The sequence below is a fragment of the Echinops telfairi genome, unplaced genomic scaffold (assembly GCF_000313985.2).
Source record: "Echinops telfairi isolate 266 unplaced genomic scaffold, ASM31398v2 ScPeMD7_7474;HRSCAF=8512, whole genome shotgun sequence".
NCBI lineage: Eukaryota > Metazoa > Chordata > Mammalia > Afrosoricida > Tenrecidae > Echinops > Echinops telfairi.
In genome coordinates this window covers 4,022,842-4,028,889 of record NW_022111378.1, presented here as the reverse complement: position 1 = coordinate 4,028,889, position 6,048 = coordinate 4,022,842, and the positions used below count along the sequence as shown (strand labels likewise).

The 6,048-nt window shown below is 42.4% G+C and overlaps 1 protein-coding gene across 3 annotated transcripts in view; it reads right to left on the bottom strand.

Moving 5' to 3' along the window:
* The window catches only part of GRM7 (glutamate metabotropic receptor 7), a 1,182,365-nt gene that overhangs the window by 174,710 nt on the left and 1,001,607 nt on the right, over positions 1–6,048 (bottom strand). The window lies entirely within an intron of this gene.

Genomic DNA, 6,048 nt, shown 5'->3' with positions numbered 1-6,048 from the left:
TTTAGACAGACCTATGGAGATAATAACATGCACAAAAACAAGACAGAGCAAAAGCAACAATATACAACAAAACAAGAACAACAACAAACCACTAATAACAAAACAAAACACAATAAGAAAGAAAAGCTTGTAGTTTGTTCAAGGATCGTTTGTTGGCCTTTAGGAGTGTTTTCCCGTCCAGTCTGTTGGGGTACCACATCCTGGCCCCAAAGTCCACCTTCAGCATTCCCTGGTGACCTTTCCACTCCATTCCCTTGCTGTTCCACTGCCCCCTCACCCCCCCACCCCCCAGTGTTTTGCCTCTGTGTGGCAGGATTTCTTTGGAATTGTGAGCCCATAAAATGATAATTTATGTAATATTCAATTTTAACTAGATTTCTTATATTTTTGCTAATTCTGCCAATCGTACAAGTAAACCATCAAGGGTTGCATTATGCTCCTCCCACATACATGTTGAAGTCTAAGTTCGGTAATGGTGAATGTGACCTTGTTTGGATATAGAGTCATGGAAGATGTCCCTCGTTAGGTTAAATTGTGGCAAATTAGCAGTCGAGTGGCTTTTAATTCAAGGTCAGTGGCATCCTCATGTGAGAGGAGACACAGAGGAAGGACATTCATGTGTCAAAGAAAGTCGCTGAGCCACAAGCCGAGGGACACCAAGGATTGTGGGGAGGCATCAGAAGCTGGAAGTGAGCAACAATGCCAGTTCTTCGCTCAAAATCTTTAACAGTTGTCAACATGACGTAGACTCTTATTTTAACTTCAGTCTCCAGAACCGTGAGACAAGTGATTTTTGCTCTTATGTCTCCCATTTTGTGGAACGTTATTATAGAGTCTTTCGAATCTAATATGCAAACTTTTTAATCCGTTCATCTTTTTACAGTCCAGAAGCACTCTTACTGTGTGTTAAAGGTCTCTTTCTTTTCCATAGCTTCCTGCTAGTGGTTCTCTCAGAGCCCAAGTAAGGGGGGTTGGCAACACGTACAGGGGTGCAGGTTGGAAGAAAATCTCTAAGGAGTTCTGAGGGCTTTTTGGCCTGTGTTCAATTCATAGGCAGAAACTTTTAACCACTTCTCAAAAGAAGGGAAAAACATGAAATCGTGGAAAATTGACACTGGATAGCTGTATTAGTCTGGGTACTTTGGAGAAACAAATCCACAGCGACTCGTGTATAAGAGAGTTATATATAAAGAAAAGGTGCATCACGAAAACATCCCAACCCAATGCTGCCCAAGCCCACAAGTCCAACATGAACCCATTAACCCAACACCAGTCCACAAAGTCCTCCACCTCACAAAACAGAGGCGATGATGCCGACTGCAGGAGGAAAGCTGAGTCAGTGAACGAACAGGCATCTCAGCACTAGCAGGGGTCTCCACACGGCTGCTCCAGCACCCAGGGCTGCATCGGGATAGGTCCATGTAGCTTCTCCTTGGGGATGTCTTGTATGAAGTCAATCTTGCAAGCTGAAGCAGGGAACAGCTAAGGCAGCTGCACCCGGTGCAACCATCATACAACAAGAGACCCGAGAACTAGAAAGGCGAGGCTTCACCACCCATTTATCCCTCCGCCTTTCAACCAGCACCACATGTGATTATCGGCCAGGCTGGCACAATTAACTAACTCAATAGCTGACACAAAGCTCGGTCACTCTTGAGGAACAACCAAGTTCAGATATGATGAATGCCGAGGACGATTCCCTTCTAATTTAATGGTTAGCATGTTATAAACCACTTACAAAACGCACAGTCTTGATGAGCATGTCTCACTCTGAGACTCAAGGCCATTTCTTCCTACAGAGTTGAACATCTGATTAAAAACGACATTCCTTAAACCGACTGACAGTGAGACCGCCACACACTAATGCCAGCACAAGTGGCTATGTGGACCATCAACAGACTTGCTTCCTCAAAATAACTTCTTGGATAAAGTCCATAGTTTACTCCCCTTGCTCAGAATATGTAAGGGCAACACCGCAGTTGGCAAGGATCCTTGTAAGACTCTGCTGTAGCTTTCCATATCAGCCCAGAAGTTTGCATATTGCTCCAGAGGGAACAAGCAACTAGTAAGTCATAATGTTTGCTCTACGGACGCTGGGTGTCTTGGTCTTGTTCTGATTTCCTGGGGAGATTTTCCATGTAACGGCTGATCTTTTTCTGAAATGGATTTGCTCCTCCCTACCTTGCAAGTACACAGAAACAGACTCAGAGGCACTGCACTGTCCAATTTAGATTTTTATTGACACCTGGCATTTCCATCATATCCCAATGCCTCAATTACATCAGTTAGGGCCAATTTAGTCTTCACATTACGTTGATAACCTAAATTGTTAGCAAGAGCTCTGCTACCACTAGAGAGTGGAAACTTGTCTTCAAATTACATTTAATTACCTTCATTAAGTGCTACAGCATTCCGTGACACATATTTGCAAAGTGGGCAGGCTAAAATAAGCCGAGTGCATCTCATTTCCTGAGTAACACTGCTTCTCCCCTCCCCTCTGCTGTCCTGTCTGTTACCTTTCTTACCCCTTTGAGTGTGGTGGTCAAGGAAAATCCACCCACATACTCTCCAGTTTACAATATGATCATTTTCTCAAAAAAAGAAATCGTTATCATTGTCAGATGCCTCCTGGTTGTCCTATGGCCCCCGTGTACCCAAGTGGAACTGCCCTATCAGGTTCACTAGGACATAGTCTTTATGGGAGCAGGCCACCAAGTCTTCTACCCCATTAGGTGGATTCGAACCACTAACATCTGATTAGCAGCTTAACCACTGTATCACCAGGGCTCTTTATAGATAAATTGGTTATCTATCTATCAATCTATCTATCATCTACTTTTTGGTCTCTGAACCTCTGATTATAAGGACATTCCTAAAGCAACATAATAAATTTGAATTCTCTCAAGGGACTGGCAACAGGCAGATTCTGTTTGTACATCAGTGTACATGGCCAAAGGAGTAGGATATTAGAGTGACTTTTTATACCCAGTGGCCAGTGGGCTAAATGTAGATCTGCTAATCTCCAGGTCAGCAGTTCAAACCCACTAGCAGCTCCAAGGAAAAAGATGAGGTTGTCTACTTCAATAAAGATTTGCCATCTAGGAAACCCTATGGATGAATTCTAGTCTGTCCTATGGGGTCCCTAGGACTTGAAAATGACTTAATGACAGTCCCCTACCCACTGCCCCCCCCCCCAATATTACTATTAAAATGGTGTTCCTGAAATCTACAGCCTACTGTAATCAGCACATTTCAGGCTGTGTTCTGTTAGGCATGTGGCTCTGAAGTAAAATTGAAAAAAAATGTAAGAATATTATTCAGATAATGGTGATTTAATTTTGCTTGTAAAATCTATTTATGCCCCTCAAATACTTTTCAAATTGTTATGAGGATTGGCTCTTCTGTTTCCAAGGTTTGCCGACCCCTGGGCTAGAGGAGAGAGTGGATTGAGTTGTTGTCCGGCTTCTTGGGGAGGGGGTGTGACTTTGTGTTGGTCAGTCATTCTGAGAATTCCAGGGACCAGTCAAAACTGATTCTTAAAATAGCCATCTAGGCTACATTCAAGAAGTCACTCTTACCTATTTGTGATCTTCAATTGAGTTCATTAAAATCCCAGTGGGCAACACACAATAAAATACCAGGATCCAAAATAAGCTAAAATGGAAGAAAGAAAATAATCTTTTTCTTCTCAAGAAAGCCCTTTCCCGTTTTTCTAATGCCTTCAAAAATATAGGCATGTCTCAGAAATACCGTGGGTTTTGTTCCACCCTCTTGCCATAAAACGAATATTGCAATAAACGGAGTCCCATGAAATCTTTGCTTCCCCAGTCATGTAAAAGTATTTTTTACACTATATTGCAGTCTAATAAATGTTCAGTAGAATAGCATGAATGCTAAAATGTAGTACAAGGACTTGTAGTGATCACATGCTACGACAAAAGTACCACTAATATCCTTGCTCGACTCAGGGTTGCCATAAACCTCCAATTTATATGTTTGAAAAAATACAGTATCTCTGAAATATGATCGAGCAAAGCACAATAAAATGAGGTATGCCTATAGTCACAGTTCCCAGACATTTTTCTTTCTCTCTTTTAAAAAAAAATCAACTACACAGTCTGGCTTATCTTGTTTATAATGGATATTTTCAGCTAACCAACCCAGTGTTTTTTTTAAACAAACAAATAAACAAACATTTAAATGGCACTTGTAGTCTCTTGGTAGTGCAAATGGTTAGCATGCACACTGCTCAGCAAGTCAACAGTGTGAGTCCACCCACTGGTGCATCTGCAGACAAGCGGGGCAATCAGCTAGAAAACTCAGGCCCCAAAGGCCTGCGGCGCCCAGTTCTACTCTGACACACGGAGACACCAGGAGTCACCACCAAGTGGACATTGGGTTGTGAAGGGCTGCCTACAGTATGCCATGCAAATCCTAAAGGTAGATGTGTTTTCCAAGTATTGTTTCATCTAATAACTGTGCTAATTCTACAAGGGAAGTGTTCGTGTGTCCCCTTGGTTTACAAATGAGGAAACTGAGTCCAGAAAAGTTAAAGGGCTGACTAAAAATCTCCTCCAGCTGTTTCGTGCAGATGTGTTCCCTGCAGCTGTTTTGATTATGGTTTCTAAATAGAATTTAAAAATGAGTGAAAGTAGGAACTGCAGAAGTTTATGTTTATTAAACTGGTACTGTGTGTTTGTCACTGAACCAAGGGCCATCCACCTCATCTTCAACAATTCTAAAAGTAGGTTTCTCTAGTCCCCTCCAATCTAATTGGCATATGAGCACACCAAGGCTCAAAGGTATTTAAAGGTTTAAGGTTACATTCAAGTGCCATGAGTCTTAGACCACCGCTCCTAACTGCAACATTGGGAACACTTCTCCTCCCCAAATCCTAAGAGCTTATTAATGGATGAAATTCTGATTTTTCAGGAGTCCTGCTCATGCTGTGGATTGCATCTGGGGCTGTTAACAACATGGTTGGTGGTTCAAACGCACCCACCATCATTCAGGAGAAAGATGATGCTGTCTGCTCCCACAGAGATTCACAGTCTCAGTAACCCAACATTAGGATATTAGGAGTTGGAATCCACTTGATGGTAGTGGGTTTGGTTTGGATTTGGGTCATCCTCATTGTCCTGAGGTTTTATTGAAAGCTTTATTCTTTAATAAAGTGTTTATTTTTGGATTGTTGATAGTCATTGAGATCCCCCTGAATCTTTGCCAAATGCTTCCCTCATTCCTATAAGATATATAATATCTTTTTTTTGTACTACCCATTTTATTATATGCGGATGCTAGTGTATATGAAACAACCCTTGTGAGACAGAAATTCATGAAAATTCAGAGGTAGGTGTTAAGGACTGGTAAAAGTAGAAGTTTGGATAGTATGGCACATGTAACTGTGAAGACAAGCTTTTGTACAAGCTTCAAATTTAGCTCTCCTTGAATATTCATGGGTTCATGAGAATGGCTGAGGAAACCTTTGAAAGATTCATCTTACTACAAAAAATGAACAGACTTTCTGGGGTCTAAAGGGATTTGTACCTGAAGATACTCGAGTCAGCAGGGGTCATGTTGAGTTTTCTGCAGACAAAACTCTTTCAAATCTGCAGCTGCCTGGGAAACTTTTACAGGTTAAGCCTGGCCTCCAGCCAGAGCTGCTGAACCACTGTCTTCACGGCGGCGACACTGGCAGGTGGGCGGGCCCGATATATACCGTGCTTCCCCGAAAGTAAGGCATCCCCCGAAAATAAGACCCACTTACACTTTTGCCTCTCGCTGAAATATAAGGCATCCCCCTGAAAATAAGACCTCCCTGATAATAAGGCCCCCTGAAGCTACTGTAACTCTGGACTCTGGACCATAGCAGCGGGCGCTGCCACACAGCTCACAGTTGGCCGCAGTGCAGCCGGAGCAGACAGGAAATGTACCATAGATTATGAGTAAATGCACCATAGATTGTTGTACATGGAAATAATGGTAGTAACAAGAAATTCTTGATACAGTAGGATTCACAGTTTGTCTGGTTATGCTGGTTTGTGATGA